At 47.3% G+C, this 17154-nt stretch overlaps 1 long non-coding RNA gene and 2 other non-coding genes across 5 annotated transcripts; all 3 read right to left on the bottom strand.

The window, feature by feature from the left end:
- Positions 1 to 4182: 4182 nt before the first annotated feature.
- Positions 4183 to 4254, bottom strand: TRNAC-GCA (transfer RNA cysteine (anticodon GCA)). The gene has a single exon. It is a non-coding gene; the product is annotated as a tRNA-Cys (tRNA).
- Positions 4255 to 7638: 3384 nt separating this feature from the next.
- Positions 7639 to 16016, bottom strand: LOC132524078 (uncharacterized). 3 transcript variants are annotated; one of them, XR_009541788.1, is made up of 4 exons: positions 12893 to 13038; positions 10664 to 11146; positions 10006 to 10204; positions 7639 to 8011 (listed from the first exon to the last, which is right to left on the bottom strand). It is a non-coding gene; the product is annotated as an uncharacterized LOC132524078 (long non-coding RNA). The 3 variants fall into 3 exon arrangements; XR_009541787.1 differs by lacking the exons at positions 10006 to 10204; positions 12893 to 13038 and adding an exon at positions 15747 to 16016; XR_009541786.1 differs by lacking the exon at positions 10006 to 10204.
- TRNAC-GCA (transfer RNA cysteine (anticodon GCA)) lies at positions 10563 to 10634 on the bottom strand. The gene has a single exon. It is a non-coding gene; the product is annotated as a tRNA-Cys (tRNA).
- Positions 16017 to 17154: the final 1138 nt, after the last annotated feature.

Raw genomic sequence — 17154 nt, 5'->3', positions numbered from 1 at the left:
TCTACCTTCTGTGGCAGGCACCCAAGGGCCCTGATGGCCACAGCAGACTAAATCCTAAAGTTCTTTACTGTTCCAGCCCAAGGATGCTGAGAAACATACCTCCAAGGGCATGAATTCAAGCAGTGAGTTTCCAACTATCTTTGGTCAAAGACTAGCTTTATTTTTAGTTTCTTAAAAAGCTATCACAGCTCAATACTAGTACCTCAGACTTGCGGACTTTGAGACCCACTACAGCCAGATCTGGCCAGTGTCAGATTGTAGAATTTCTAACCATCGACAAAGAGGTCTTGGTCTGGTTCCTGGACCACACTTTGAGCAGACCACGAATTCGTCTGAAATCTAGGGATGACTTTATCACTCTGCTAAGTTAGTTATGCAAGACCTCTGTAGAACTGCCTTCTCCAGCTGCTAGAAGAATCATACTCCACCAGTTAGGAACTGCATTCAGCTGCTGGTAACCAATTAGAAATGAGAGTGGCTATTGTGCTCCTCAGTACAGACTCATTCACCATAGTACCATGCATTTCTTTTTTTTTAATTTTTTTTTTAATTTTATTGAAGCATAGTTGATTTGCAATGTTGTGTTAATTTCTGCTGTACAGAAAAGTGACTCAGTTATACATATATATATTCTTTTCCATTATGGTTTATCAGAGGATATTGAATATAGTTCCTTGTGCTATGCAGTAAGATCTCGTTGTTTATCCATCCTGTATGTAATAGTTTGCATCTGCTAATCCCAAACTCTCAATCATTCCCTACCTCCCTCCCCCCACCCCTGGGAAACCACAAGTCTGTTCTCTATGTCTGTGAGTCTGTCCTGTTTCATAGATATGTTCATTTGTGTCATATTTTAGATTCCACATATAAGTGATATCCTACGGTATTTGTCTTTCTCTTTCTGACTTACTTTGCTTAGTATGATAATCTCTAGGTCCATCCATGTTGCTGCAAATGGCATTATTTCATTCTTTTTAATGGCTGAGTAATATTCCATTTTATATATATATATATATATATATATATATATATATATATATATATATACATACACACACACACCACATCTTCTTTATCCATTCACCTGTCGATGGACATTTAAGTTGTTTCCATGTCTTGGTTATTGTGAACAGTGCTGCTATGAACATAGGGGTGCATGTATCTTTTCGAATTATAGTTTTGTCTGGGTATATGCCCAGGAGTGGGATTGCTGGATCAAATGGCAACTTTATTTTTAGTTTTTTGAGAAAGGGCCATACTGTTCTCCATAGTGGCTGCACCAATTTACATTCCCACCAACAGTGTAGAGGGTTCCCTTTTCCCCACACCCTCTCAGCATTCATTATTTGTAGACTTTTTAATGATGGTGTGAGGTGGTACCTCATTGCAGTGTTGATTTGCATTTCTCTAATAATTGGCAAGGGTGAGCATCTTTCTGTGTGCCTATTGGCCATCTGTATATTTTCTTTGGAGAAATGTCTATTTAGATCTTCTGCTCATTTTTCGATTGGACTGTTTTTTTTAATTGAATTGTATGAGCTGTTTGTATATTTTGGGAATTAAGCCCTTGTTGGTTGCATCACTTGCAAATATTTTCTCCCAGTCTATATGTTGTCTTGTACCATGCATTTCTGATGTGAAAGAAAGGAAGTTCTTGGGGGAACTTCAGGCAAGGAAGAATCCAAATGCACACGGTCCCCTGGGCTCTCTTTAACCTGCAGAGAGGTGGGCTTGAACCAGGCAGAGGTGGGCGCACCATGGAACTTGCATCTGTAGACTTTTCTCCTGCACTGCTTTACCTTGTTACAGGAGAGCTGAGAGGGCCTCCCATTGACTGTAACAATGGGAGGTTCCTGGTGTAGGAAATGGCCTTGTTAGAGGAGCCTTTTTTAAATGAGTAACTAAGATCTACTGAGATAGGTGCTTGAAAAGTTGTTGATGGGGAAAGGGCATGAGTCTCAGAATCATCTGGATTTGTGTCTTCTCTAGGTATAAACACACTAGAAATGTCTATCTTTCTTTTGAAAAAGAGTATGTGGAGGTGAGCAGACCAGGGCTGGCATGGGCACTCCAGGGTGTCTTTAGGGACACAGCCTCTTTTTATCTCTCTGATCAGCCTTCCCTTAAATGTGGGTCCCATTCTCAAGGTTGACTCATGGTCCAAGTTGGCAGCTGGCACTCCAGCCATCACATCTATGCTCCAAGTAGGAAGCATGAATTAGGTCAAAAAGGGGATATGTCATGTTTGTCCTTCTTTTAAGTTTTCCCAGAACTTTTGTCTGATGACTGCTTCTTATCACTCATTTACCTCCCCTAGCCAACGAGAAGTCAGGAAATGTGGTCTTTTAGTTGGGAACATAAATGCTCAGTATAAAATCAGGGTTCTATTACTAAGCAAGAGGGAAGAATGTATTTTGGGTAGTTAACTAGTGAGCTCTGCCCCCTACACACACACACATGTATTTATACATATATGTGTGTGGAGCACAGTTTATGCTTATTTTTGTAAAGGGGATAAAATATGGACAATATCTAGGGTCTGTATGTTACATAACTCCAGGGACAATGTGATTGGTGGAGTTGTGTAATATACAACCTCTGTGACTGTACTGTACCCTGGCAATAACCATCATCTTCCCAACCTTCCATCTATAAAGACCTATCATATGAATGCCTGCTGTTTTTCAGAGCCAATACAATATTTTGCTCAGTTGATGAACTGGTATGTTTTCACTTCTGTTTGATTACCAGGAAACTCAGAGATACGTTTTGTATTCAGCAGCAGTAGCTTCTCCTAACCTGGGCTCTCGGGAATAATAAATTTACATCCTCTCTCAAATGTTCAGTTCTTGCCTTATTTTTCCCTTGAATTTTTAAAATTGTGGTGAAATACACATAGCATAAGACTTATCATCTGGGCTTCCCTGGTGGCGCAGTGCTTGAGAGTCCGCCTGCCGATGCAGGGGACGCGGGTTCGTGCCCCAGTCCGGGAAGATCCCACATGCCGCGGAGCGGCTGGGCCCATGAGCCATGGCCGCTGAACCTGCGTGTCCGCAGCCTGTGCTCCGCAACGGGAGAGGCCACAACAGTGAGAGGCCCGAGTACCGCAAAAAAAAAAAAAAAAGGAAAAGAAAAAAAAAATCATAGAGACAGAAAGAAGGCTGGTGGGTATCAGGGGCTGGCGGAGGGGGGAATGGGGAGTTATTGATTAGTGGGGACAGAGTTTCAGTTTGGCAAATGAAAAAGTTCTGGAGATGGATCGTTGTACAACATTATGAATGTGCTTAATACCACTGAACCATATACTTAAACATGGGTAAGATGATAAGTGTTTTGGGGCCTCTCACTGTTGTGGCCTCTCCCGCCGCGGAGCACAGGCTCCGGACGCACAGGCTCAGCGGCCATGGCTCACAGGCCCAGCCGCTCCACGGCATGTGGGATCTTCCCAGACTGGGGCACGAACTCATGTCCCCTCCATCGGCAGGCGGACTCTCAACCACTACGCCACCAGGGAAGCCCTGTCTCTATGACTTTGACTACCTCATGCAAGTCAGCCCTTGCCTTTTTTTTTTTTTAATAAATATATATTTTTTAAATTTATTTTTGGCTGCGTTGGGTCTTTATTGCTGCACACAGGCTCTCTCCAGTTGCAGCGAGTGGGCTCTAGGCACGTGGGCTTCAGTAGTTATGGCTCACAGGCTCTAGAGTACAGGCTCAGTAGTTGTGGCACATGGGCTTAGTTGCTCTACGACATGTGGGATCTTCCCGGGCCGGGGCTCGAACCCATGTCCCCTGCTTTGGCAGGCAGATTCTGAACCTCTGTACTACAAGGGAAGCCCAGCCCTGACCTTTTAATGCTTGCTCCATTGATGGACTTTTATTGCATCTTTTACTGCAAGCTGCCTCAGATCCTATTTTTTTGAAGCTAGCTTGGTATAAACAAATAAAATCAGGATGGTAATAATTAGGCACAAGGGAAACACAGAGAAAGCTTAGGGCAGACTTCCTCTGCCCCTCCAGGAAATGAATATGGATGAGGAGGTGAAAATGTAGCTCATGAGAAATGTCACAGGAGGAATACTGAAGTCTTTACCCCTTGTTGGAAATTTAGATTCCATGAGGCTGGGCCTCCACAGAAGAAGGAGGTATAACTTCCACTGGAGTGAAAAACAATCAGGACAGAGGGGGCACCTGGATTTGAACCAGGGACCTCTTGATCTGCAGTCAGATGCTCAACCCCTGAGCTATACTCCCAGCTGCCTACATCTTTTTCACAAGACACTTCCATAGTTGCAGTCTTTCCTAAGCTGTGCTCTCACCATCCTGTGTCTCCCTGGGGAGCTTCCTGAGCTGCTTCTCTGGGCACCCACCTGCACACCTTTCAGAACTGCTCCCCTTCCTCAGAGCCTGCGTACCTATGCCCACCCAAACACCCCTCTTCCCAGAGCACGTCTCGCCCCCTTCCCTCATTATTATTATTATTACTGAATACAGGAGGAACTCTACCCAGCCCCTTAATATCTAAGATGCTTCATTTCTTTTTTCTTTTTCTTCATCTCCCACTCTCTGTTTTGGTTTCCTTTCCAGGGGACCAAGGCCTGGGACCTATGGGAGGCTGTCAGCTTCTTGGCTTACCCCAGGAGAGGCGCCTGGCCAAGAAAGCTGCACCCCAGCTTTCCAGGGGAAGAGTGGGCAGGGGTGAGCCCAGCAGTTGGCATAGCCACAGGGCCTGGCATGGGGCTTGGGCTTACTTCTTCTGGAACTCAAACAGCCCCTGCTGTACAATCCTACATTTTGTAGTACTGAGCCATCGTTGCATTTCTGTCTGAGTCTTTCTTGGTTATGTTGTACCATACAATTGGATACGATTTTCTACTGTTTCATTCAGATTATTCTGAAGTGAGATTGCCCTTCCCCGCTAGAGGAGGGTGGTTCTTTGGTCAAGGGTATGGGAGTAGCTGTGCCCCTGCTAGAGCCTCCAAACAAGCTCTCCATTTGTAGGAGAACGTAGGCCCATCAAGCTTCCAAGACTCCAGACACATCCAGTGAGGCACTGAACGCGACAGTCTGCCTTTCTTGGGAAAAAAAGAGTTAAGAGTGTTGGCAAGTGGATGATTTTTTTCCAGGATTATAAAACAACACTGGATGAACACGAACATACTTCTTGGCCCACTCCTCTGATGATTTCCCTAGGACTGATTCCCAAGAGTGAAGATGGAAGGCTCCGAGGGGCTGGCTGGGTGCTGCGACTCACAGCCGCCATCAGCAGTCACCAGCCCCCCCGGGGTCCTGTGCTCTGCCCTTCACTTCCCAACCCCCATGGTCCTGCCCTTCACTGGAGTCCTTACCTGGCAGCACCTCAGTGAGGCCATCAGGTATGGAGCCTGGCTCCCAGCCCTGCGGCACCAGACCCCTGACTTTGTGATGCAACCCAGTTAGACCCGGCTTTCAGGACCTCCCTAATCAGGCTCTGAGAGATGGATGCATAATAAGCCAGAATGCCCTCGAGGTTACCTGGGAAACCAAATTAGCTATCAGAAAGTTGCTTCCAGAGGCTGCAATCAGAGCAAAGGGGAACTGAATGCTCTTGAGGGTTTCTCAGGCCACGGAAAATTATTATGCATTATTCCTGTTCCAAAGTCCCGTTCCTTCTTCAGAGGCCAGAATACTCACAGTCACCGAACTGGGAAGCGCAGTGTGTCCTCAGGCATCCTTCCTAGATCACTGCACTCTGTCATCCCGCTTCCCGAACGTGCCCGTCCCTCTCCTCCATCTAGCCTCTCAGCCCTGCGATCTGCTCAGTGTGGATAGATCTTAATCCACAGATTGAGGGATAGAAGATATCTCTACAAAACAACTAGATCTCTATTTTGTGTCCCATCCTACTGAGTGGCAGAAATTTAATGAGTCAACCTCAGGACTCCCTCAACGCCCCCGCACCCTGTGTCACACCTAAGTCCTGAAAGGGCTTTCCGAGTACCGCAGTGCTGGGCGGTGCGGTGGGCATCTGGTCCTCCATGTCGTCTTGACCACATTGTGACCTTCTGATCCCACGCTGGTCCCCGCTGCGTCTCCTCCCAGGTTCCCCGGCTCTCCCGGCCACGCCCATGCCACGCCCCCCTGCTGGCACAGAGTGGGTGCCGATCTTTATTCCCCGCATCCCCCAGCACCCACACTGTTGGAATTGGAAAGCTGAGTACTGACAACATGCATTCTACAGGGTCATCCCTTCTCTGTGTTGTTAGAGGCACAAAACCTCCCCGGGTGGATGGGGGATGGGGGAGAGCATCTTTCGAGGGCAGGAAACCTTGGTTACCAGCTGTGTTAAGACCCAGCTTCCTAACTGGTCTGGGGGCTGGTTTAAATCCTATAATGCAGCCCCAAAAGTAAGGCGGTTAGATAATTCCCTGGCAATAACGAGGGAAATTTTCCACATCCTCATTCTTGCTGGTTACACAGAAGGGCTGCAATACCAGGAGGCCCAGCAAAGGGAAATTCGGGATAATTCCCAGTAAAGGGAAGCTTGGGATAGTTAAAGAGGGCACCCAGATTTGAACCAGCAACCTCTCGAACTGCAGTCAAATGCTCTAGCCCTGAGCTACAGCCCCTACTGGAATATCATCTCTCCTCAGAACTTCTCACTTTGGTACTCACACCAAAGACACCTGTGATAACTTTAAGACCTGATGTTTATCGAGCACTTCTAATGTGCTAGATAAACTGTTCTAAGACTTTCATATACTGTATCTAATTTTAAAAAGTATTGTGTTAGTGCTATGTCCACCACCACCCTCATCATGGGTGACAATGACACGGGATTGAAGCAAATTGCCCTAAATCACAAAGCCAAAGTGACAGAATCAAGAGTTAAAGGACCACCACTGTATCTCGCCTCGACGCAGCTGCCCTTGAGGGTGGGTCTCAGGGCCTTGCTGCCTCAGGGCCAAGCCTTCACCCCGCCCTGTGACCCCAGCAGTCCCTCTCCCCCACCTCCCTGCAAACTCTCCCCCTTTTCTAATGGGTGTGTTAGGGAGGGGACCTAACCCAGCGCCTTGAGAGGACCCACCAGAGGCTTCTGGGAGTCAGATGGCTTGAACTGAAGTTTCCTAAATTTCTGAATGAATTAGGTTTTTTACGAGTAGCGCTTTCATATGGCACAGAATTGAAAATGTACGAAACAGCAACCAGAGAAAAACCGACTCTATCCCATCTCTGTCTCTCAGCCACCACGCAACGAGTTTACTGGTTTCTTGTTGTGCGTACACCTCTGAAAGGGAACATTTTTTTCTTAGTGCCCCAGGGCTAACTTACTTTTAGTTTATTGTACTGCTTATATCTGTATACAGATGTGTACACAAAACTAGATGTAAATGCTTCCTACTCACAGTTGTATACACTATTAAGACAAAACAATTTTAGAAATCAATACAAACAAAATCACATACCCAATAACATTCAACTTAATAGCAATTCAGATGAACTCATTTTGCTGGAAGAGGCTCTTTGCAATGTGCTCGTGAAGCTGCTCGTGCCTGGAGACCCAGCTGTCCCCCAACTCCTCTGCTGTCTCTGCTAACACACCCAGTGACAGCCTCTCTCGGCCCAGATCCATCTCTCATAGGCTGCAGTTGTCACCAAACTCAGCGTTGGCTGCTCACTGCTCAAAAGCCAATAATCAAGAGGCAAGTGTCAGTAGAAATGAAAAACGCTTTAATCAGAAAAGCCAGCTATCTGGGGAGAAGGTGAACTCATGTCCCAAGACCAACTGCAAAGATTCTGCTCAGCCATGACAGTTTTTAAAGGGAAAAATGGGGAAGAATTTCAGTGAACCATTGAGGCAGGAGGTCGGGCTCTGTCTGCATCCTTCTCCATTGCTTGCTGGCTGGCTGCCTCTCTCTCCAGACGTTATCTTGCTTGTGTGATCTGCCTGCAGGATTGCTAAGGGGGCTGTTGCGGGTAGAGAGCTGGTCATTCCTTAACTACTTAATTCTTCCTTCTTCCTTCTTTTAATCTAGGAAAAGACTCAACAGGTTACACAAGGCATGGTGTGCACTCTGGAGAGCTCAAGTCGGGAGTTAGGTTAAATTGCCTAGTCATCTCGTTCCTATAATTAGGTTCTTTAAGGTTGGAGGGGCACAGAAATGGACAAACAGTTAAGGGGCAAAAGAGCTGCTTTCAAAGTCTGCCTCTGTTCTTCTGTCATCACAGTGTTACAGCACGGTGTGGTGACAATGTGGTCATAAACCTGGGCACACGCCAGCACTGGGCTCTAGATTAAAAGATGGCTCTGCAAACCAGCCACAGTGTGCCTATATCTAAACGGTTAAGATTGTTATTAAAGTATGAATAGATTCCTAGGCAAACTCAAGAACCACTGAGAAGCACTGATCTGCTGTCCCTTTCATGCCTGGGCACATTTGGGCTGCCCACAAGGGTCAGGACCAGGCCTCAAAGGTTTTGATTTCTGCTCCGGAATCTAAACCTCAGGCCTCCCCAGGAGCACAGCCGCCCTCCCTTCATTTTCTCCTCCCCTCTGTCCAACCTCTCCACCAGCTCCTTTCTGAGGAGCACCCCCATCCCGGGGAACACATGTTGTTGGGAAGCTGAGTAACTACAAAGTCTTGTTAGGTAGGGCCACATAAGTCTGTCCCTGGGGATGGTTCTGCTTTCAGGTCTGTAGTCCCAGCATCCAGTTCATGGAATCAAAGTGAAGCTTTAGAAGTTCATTTTGTCCAAGGTGAAACACCTGACTTATTGCAAAGGCTGTTATAAACTCCATTTAAGACTTCAATAGAAGATAGAACTCTTTGTTTTTGCAGTAATAATACAAGAATGAAATTTTTGGAGCACAGCATTGTAATATAAACCATGTTCTTAGCAAGGAAGCCATCAGTAAGTTGTAAGCAAACTAAGCAGAAATGTCGCTGGCACTGTGGCACACACATAATTCACAAGTGCATCCGAACAAGCTGTGGTTTTCTTCCAACTCATATAAAAGCTGAATTGGTTTTTTGTTTAAGTTTTTAAAAAACTAAATTACTTTTGTGACACAGCTGATTTAATACAAGAAAATATTTCATGATGGCAGTATGTATAAGAAAGTACAAATAGCTACTGAATAGAATTATTTTGTAGGTCCACCAACATAATCAGTCTCTTAAAACACATCTGTCCCCAATACCACTAAGATTTTAGAAATGTTTAAACCTTTGAAGAACTACTTTGTGAATTAACCTAAGTGTCCTGCAATGGCATTGGTATTAAACTTTTCTTTTTGTAAAAATGTGCACCAAAAATTGTTGTTGTGTTTTGCACAAACCTGTTGGAAATCTTTAATCAAAGTTTTCAACAAATGGTGTGCCCCAAAACTTCAGCTTTTGAAAACTTTAGACAGTTGCAATAAATGAAAACAAAATTTGCAAACAGGAAGATATTGAAATGTATTCTTGCCAAAGCAAGAGAGAAACTGAACAAGTTAAACAATGAAATTTCACGTGGTATACAGGATTTAATTCTGAATTTCTAAAATTGCATTTGCGATATCTCTAAGGAGTCTTTGGCTGAAGCTCCTCATTTAAATTGGATAATTTACATTCTGTACCTGAAGGGAATGAAATTTTCAAAGCTTATGATTTTGCAGCATCTAAATTTGGTGAAATATTCCAAAGAATCATACTCATTTCAAGAGCTTTGTCTTATAAATATTTTTGTGGAAGAAACGTACTTTGAATGGAAGCAAAAAGAGAATGTGAAAATTTTGTGGCTAAAATGTTTACATATTGCAATACAAAAAAATTACAACTGAGAATACTTTTTAAAAATGCTTTTTGGTTGTTTAAAACTTTTTCTTTTGTTTCATGGCCATACCACACAACATGCAGGATCTTAGTCCCTTCATCAGGGATCAAACCCATAGCCCCCTACAGGGGAACTACAGTATCCCAACCACTAGGCCACCAGGGAAGTCCCACAGGGTGCCTTTCAATTAGCATACTTTAAGCTTACCAGTTACTTTAGCACCTGGATCAGAGGTATTTTCATTAAACATATTTTGGTCTACAGAAAAAAGTCACTTGAAAGTGGCTGTCCAGGGACCTGGAAATCTGTGGGTCTCCTACGCCTCCCCAGAGCCGTCCGCAGACCCCAGTCTTTCTTCTGTCCTGTGCGGAGCAGCCCTCATTGCTTCTGGCTGACACCCCTTGTGCTGATGAGAAAAGGTGGGGTGATGGTGGTGCTGGGACCAGAACCCCAACTTCTTACTCCTCCCTGGGGCTCCTTCCATCTACCACACTCTGACGAGCAGCAGGACCTTCCTGGGGCCCTGACAGCATCCTGCTCCCCCCATTTCCTTGAAAAGTGCAAGAAGCCAATGAGGCTTCCCACACTGTGGGCCTCTCCACAGTCCATAGGTGGCTGTTCCGGGTGGAACATCTCCAGATGAGAAAGAGTCAGCGGGTGTTGTTCTCAGTGTGGAGGGGTGCTGGAACTACAGGGACCCAAGGAAGGAAGGCCATGGGCCTCAGGCTTGCTGAAGCCTGGAAATTCCAAAATGCTACGTGGGCAGGGGGCACCCGGATTCGAACCGGAGACCTCTTGATCTGCAGTCAAATGCTCTACCCCTGAGCTATACCCCCTGGCACAGCTGAACATTCTCAACTCACACCTTTATAGCCGTGCAGCCACACCCAGGCCCTGCCGACCGTCGTAGCCTCTGCCTTGGGTTTTGCTGCATATGGTCGCTCCAGGCAGGCCTTCCTGCTCAGAACTCCAACCGGTTTTCCTCCCCAGGTTCGGTGGGACGATTGATTTGGTCACAGTCTTCTGCCCACAGCCGGAGGTGGTAGAGGTTCAGGGCCCCTCTTGTTGCCTGGAGAAGACCCAGGCCGCCCGGAGGGAGACTTCTCAGCGCGCCAAGCTCCCGCCTGAGCCCGGGCCGCCTCGTTGCTTCTGCTCCATCTGCCCTTTTCCGGCTTTTGGTCTTGTCGTCCTCCTCCTCGTCTTCGCCGCCTCTCTCTCCTCTTCCCACCGCTCTGATGCCCCTCGCGGCTCTGCTCCCCTAACCGCGCAGACCTTAGCTAGTCTGCCAGCTGCATCAAGCAGTGTCCTTTTCGAACTCCTTCCTTGAGAGGTAAACGGAAGGCCAGGCCTAGTAAATAAAAGGGGAACCGTTTATTTCCAAAAATGAAATAGGTGACGGTAGCTAAGAAAACTGCGAAAGTAATAACAGAAGCGACACTGGAGGACTTTTCCACTGTAAATATTAGAACATCTACTAAAACAGCGCAAGGCAGCCAGACCTGGGAGAACACCATAGTATATGTACCCACGTAATAAAAGATCATCGCGAGTGCCTCCCGAGCGCTGAGGACGTCCACAGCCCTCTGGGAGCCGGCTGTGATTGCTACCCCAGGGGCACAGCGGAGGAACCCGAGGGGGGCAGGATGCGAAATAAGCTGTCGAGGCTTACTTAACCACACACTTAACCACGGCGTTTTACTGCCCCGACGTAGAGCAGTCACGAATTCAGACGGGAAAGGAAAGGTTATTTACATAAATCAAGCTAGGAGAGTTTAATTGGCCATTTGGGAAAAATAATTAAAGTAGCCACTAAACTTCTTTTTGTATATCAAAATACAGTCCAAGTGGATTAAAGCACTGTGTATAACAAAACCGAACATAAAGTATGAGAGAATATAAATGAATATCTAACTAATTTCTGAACAGCAGGGAAGGCATGGAAGAAATCCGAACAGAAAATGTCAGTAGTTATTTAAACATTAAGAGTTTAGGAATATGAACAAAATTGAAAGGTTAATAGCAAGTTGGGATTATAGCAAATTTCCATCATTTACGACAGACAAAATGCTGCAAATAAATATCCTTAATATGTAAAGGCTCCACTTAGGCCATCAAGGATGTGCTCAATCTCAGTAAATCAGGGTAAATTTTAGGAAGACCAAAGAAATGCAAATTAAAACATAACATTTTTCACCTATCAAATTAGGAAAACAATTAAAACAGTAATTATCATATTAGTACTGTAAATTGGGACTGTAAATTGGTACAGTCTTTCTTGAGGGGAAGGGCAGTGTAAAACCAGAGATTATTTTAAATAATTAATTCCCTTTGACTTGGTAGTAATTCCATTTCTTGGAATCCATCCTTAGAAAATGTCTGAAATATGAACAAATGTTGGCTCAAAGATATGTAAGTCCTCTTACTTACTTACATGTAAGCCCTCTTAAGTGTTATTTAAAATATTTAAACATGCCTAATACTAGAGAGGTAGTTAAGGGAAGTATGCTAGATCTCCAGTGATCAAAAACTACTGGGACTTCCCTGGCAGGGTAGTGATTAGGACTCCTTGGCTTCCACTGCAGGGGGTGTGGGTTCGATCCCTGGTGGGGGAAATAAGGTCCTGCAAGCTATTTAAATGTTTCGTATAATTCACAAGAAAATGTGAATTACATGCTAAGTCATGGTTCTTAATCCTGATCTTATTAGAACCTTCTAGGGAGGTTTAAAAAGGTTTAAAAAACCCTAATGCAGGGAGGAGGGGGGCAGCTAGTTGAGTGACAAGGACACTGGTGTCTTTTAAAACCAGGTGATTCTGTGTTAAATGACAGAGAGCATTATTTCAAATGTAAAAATTTCCAGTAATGTATTATTTTCATAAACTACTTAGAAATGTAAAAAAAAAAAAAATAAGGACCTGGTATAAGCACCTCTGAATCCAAATCGGGACCTCTTAATCTATAGTCAGATGCTCTCCTCGGGCCACACCCTCAAAAGACCAGTCCCTTCTCGTGGGCCTCCTTCCCCTCCGAGCCACTCCCAAGACTCCATCAAGCCAGGACTCCACTTTCCCTGGCCTTTCAGGAAGCAGACCTACCTGCTAGGAAGCCCAAGTCGCTGGACCTGCTGACATCACTGTTCCTCTCGCCAATGCATTTAAATTTGTATTGTTTGCTCCATGGCATAAAGAGGAGGACTAAAAATGGGGGGATTAGGGATGATTTTAAAACTTTCTTCTTCAAACTTTCTATATCCTCCAAATTTTCTGTAATATATTACTTTCAAAATCAGAAAAAACAATATTACAAATTTAAGCATATTCCCTTCTAGTAATTGCAAGCAATACCATTTACTATGATATAATTAATAAATAATTGCTTTAAGACAAAAAGAACCAGTGGAAGAGTCATTTGGGAAATATGCATTATAATTTACATATAAGCCACTTAAGCTTTTATAAGGAATAATTATTTCCATTTTGCAGGTGAGGATGCAGCTTCAGAAAGTTTCTAAGACACTCAGTTTCAAGACCACTTGGTCCAAGTTCAGGGCTGTTACAATACCACACTTCTTCCATCCTTTTGTGGTAAAGGTTGGGTAACTGAAAGAATGTGAAGGTTGAATCACCCTCTGTAATCCCTCTGGGGATCTGTAAGAGTTACCACCACATCTGCCACATCCCCTCCATGTTAGGCTGGGTGTCAATCTAAGATACTGATAATGGTTCCAATATGTTGAGTGTTTACTACTCTGGAGGCATTTCATGTACCTCCTCTCATTTAATCTTCCCTTTGAGGTAGGTACAATTACTATCTCTTATGAAGTAGCTCAGATTATCCCCATTTTGTAGATGAAGAAACAGAGCTTGGAAGGGTTAACTTTCATTCAGTCATTCAACAAACAGGAAGCACCCACTGTGTTCCAGGTTCTAGCCTGGCACTGAGGGCTCAGCAGTGAACAGGCAAACGAGGTCCTTGCTTTCACGGAGCTTATATTCTGAGAGGTTAGGGGGACAGACAGGAAAACAAACAAATGAACAAGATCATCACAGACACTGAAAATAAAGCAGGTTGATGTGATGGAGGACGACGCGGGTGAGATGGGATCGTTAGGGAAGTGACAATAGGAGCTGAAGTCTGAATGGTAAGAAGCCAGTGTGTAAAAACCTGGATGCAGAGCATTCCGGGCTGTGGGTAGAGACCGCCAAGGCCCTAAGAAGGGAGCTGGCTTGGCAGGATGGATGCAGGAGCGTGAACAGTGCAAAGGGACAGAACAAGACAGAGATGTGAGCAGAGGTCAGTGAGGTGGGGCAGGGGCAGCTTAGAGAGGGCCTTGAAAGTCATGGTCGGGGGAGGGGTGGAGCCTGCCCTGACCGCAGGTCTGTCTCCCCCGTGTCCCGGGGCCACCGCTTCGGAGGCCTTCCTGGAGGGCCCTGCAGTGGGCTTGGTACAGAGCCTGTCCCCTCTGGCCTGTCCTACTGAGACAGGCTTCCGCAGTCAGTCTCTGTGCCCACGTGTTTAGGTTTGTTATTGCTCACGCAGGCGGCCTGGTTCCAGCCCTCACGGGGGTGACCTGCCAGGGGAGGCACACGTGAGACTGACACACTGTGACTCAGGCACTTCCTCAGATACCATTGGGATGGGTGTCATGAGCCCGTTAAACAAGGCAGGGTGACCCTCATCTGCGGGGTTTGGGAGGGCTTCTCGGAGGCAGTGACATTTCCACAACACCTTGCAGGAGGAGGGGACGGGAGGTGGAGATGGGTGGCCCAGGAGGACAGGGTGGGGGGCAGAGGCTGAGCCAGGAGAGTGGAGAGAAGGCCAGGGCCCCCGAGTCAGGGGAGACAGCCTCTTGTGGGTTGGACAGCGTCCGCTCAAATCCACGTCCTTTCAGGAACCTCCGATGTGGCATGATCTGGAAGTAGGGTCATTGCAGATAGTTAAGTTAGGATGAGGTGGTTCAGAATTAGGGTGCGTCCTTCATCTAATATGACTATTGTCCTTAGAGGAAGAGAAGAGACATAGAGATAGAGACACAAGGGAAACACCACGTGAGGATGGAGGCAGACACTGGAGTGATGCGTCCACAAGCGAAGGGACACAGAGGATTGCCGGCAACAGAGCGAGGCGTGCAACAGGGTCTCCAGTAAGAGCCAACCCTAACGCCGCCTTGATTGTGGACTTTTTTAGCCAATAAACTTCTGTTATGTGAAGCCACCCAGTTTCTGGTATTTCGTGACGCAGCCCTAGGAAACCAATACACTGCCCAAGATAGGGCTGGAGAGGCAGGCAGGGCCCGGTGGGCCCTGATGCGATTTTGGATTTTACCCGAAGAGCAAAAGAGGACCCGCATTTTCAGAGGATCCCTCTGGCTGCCCAATGTTCCGGAAGCGTTGACATCCACTGAGAGTCAGTCCCACAGTATGACCCAGGGCACTGTCGCAAAGCCACTGCCTGCCTGGTCATCACTCACACGGAACCCCATGTTGCCCCTTAAATGCCAGGCGATTCTCAACCCCTCCCCCTCCCCACAAGAGACCACCTTCCCAGTTGGCAGCTCTGCCTGCGGGTACCCTACCTACGTCCCACAGAGAACAAGGTAAGCCCGTGGCCCTTCTGGAAAATGGTTTGGCAACAGGCATCAAAAGGCCTTAAAAAAAAAAAAAAGGCCTATACCCTTTGACAGGGCAATTCCAACTCTTGGAAATAACTATAGACATATTTGAAAATGTATCAAGAAACAAACAACAGGTCGAGCCCATCGTCAGGACGCTTCTCAAGGTCCGCCTCCGCGTGGTGTAGACCTTAACCGACTCGAGCAGTGCCACGCGGGTAAGGGTTTGCATCCCTAAAGCTCGGGTCAATTCCAGGGGCCACCCCTTCCTTCTCGGTCCCCGCGGCTCGTTGGGATTTCCCTTTAAGTCTTCTCCTCGGAGCGGCTTTGGGCCTTACGGGTGGGGCACGTCTCGGCGCTCCCGCTCTCCGCAGAGCCCCGAGGTCCGCTCTGCACCCACGGGTTCCCAGCAACAGGATCTGCACAAAGAACGCGCCCGCGACGGGTCGGGGGACGGAGCCGGCCAGGCGTGCGAAAAAACAAGAAAACCAGAGCGGCTTCGGCCCCAGAGGGATGGTCTCGGGGCGTGCAAGGACGGCGCCGGGCCGCCCGCTCGGCAGAGAGGCCTGGCGCGCCTTGCAGAAGCGCCCGCGCCGCGGAACCCCGGCTTCGGGCACAGCCCCTTCCTGGGCGCGCGACGACGGGCCCCCGCCACCACCGAGAGGCCCCGCGTTCCTAGAGCGGCCGCGGGCGGCCAGGTGCGGCGCGGCGGCCTCCGGGCCTCCCGACTCCGGCCGCCAGGGGGCAGCACGGCCCGGCCGCGGCCCCACGTGGCGCGGGCGCTCGAGCGAGGCCCAGGACACGGCGTCCGGCCAGCGCGCGCTCAGCTGGTTCGGCCGGTAGGTGAGGGGAGGCTCGGCTGAGGAAATTGAAAAAATTCAGCTCGCTATAAATTAAATTTACAAGATGACATACATTTATTTAAAACGTAAATATATAAATCTATAGAAATCCAAGTTTTAATTTAAAAAAAGAGAGATTTTTTATTAAGGCCTAGCTCCATCATCCTGCAGCACCGCTTACAGAGTGCCTGGGAGACAGACGCTGTCCGTCCCCATTTCACAGGTGCTGACTTGGGGCCCCGATCTTTGAGGGAGTCGATGAAGTCTCAAGAAGAGATGGAGCTGGGGTTCAGCGAGGGAGGTTGAGGACGGGCATGGCAGTTCCCTGGGAGCCGGGAAGGACTCTAAGGATCCCCAAGGAAGTCTTCAAGCGTTTGGGGGCCTGGGGTTGGGAGAGGACTCTACCCAGGGGGTCCATGTGCCGCCGCCGCTGTAGAGGGCAGGAGGGCACAGGGGACCAAGGCCATCTAAAATGAGAGGAAGCCAAGAGTCGCTGCTGTCCTGTGCAAACAGAGGAGTGACGATCTGACAGCTCTGACAGCCAGCAAGGGTGGGAGGGCTCGCTGGATGCAGGGGAGATGCCAACTGCTCCATTCCCTTGCAGTCTAGCTCTGCTGCCTGCCTACCCTTGGACTCCATATCTGGGAGCTGGGTGGCCGTCCTTCAAAGGGCAGGGCAGCCCAGAAGGATTTCTGTCATCACCCCAGCCACCCAGCAAATGTGGTTAAGAGGATCTGGCAGTGACCTGGGGACTCTACCTATTATTTGGGCTGAGATATCGGAGGGAATGATAAAGTACGTTTTCTATGCCATCTTTTAAAGGTTTGGATTAGCTTTAATGAGGAAAATCATCTGCAACCCAAATGGACAGAGATTTGGGGTTTTGCTTGTTTCTCTTTCCTGC

Source organism: Lagenorhynchus albirostris, chromosome 8, assembly GCF_949774975.1.
Source record: "Lagenorhynchus albirostris chromosome 8, mLagAlb1.1, whole genome shotgun sequence".
Taxonomy (NCBI): domain Eukaryota; kingdom Metazoa; phylum Chordata; class Mammalia; order Artiodactyla; family Delphinidae; genus Lagenorhynchus; species Lagenorhynchus albirostris.
Note: the sequence above shows the minus strand (reverse complement) of the source record. Positions and strands in the feature narration are given on the sequence as shown.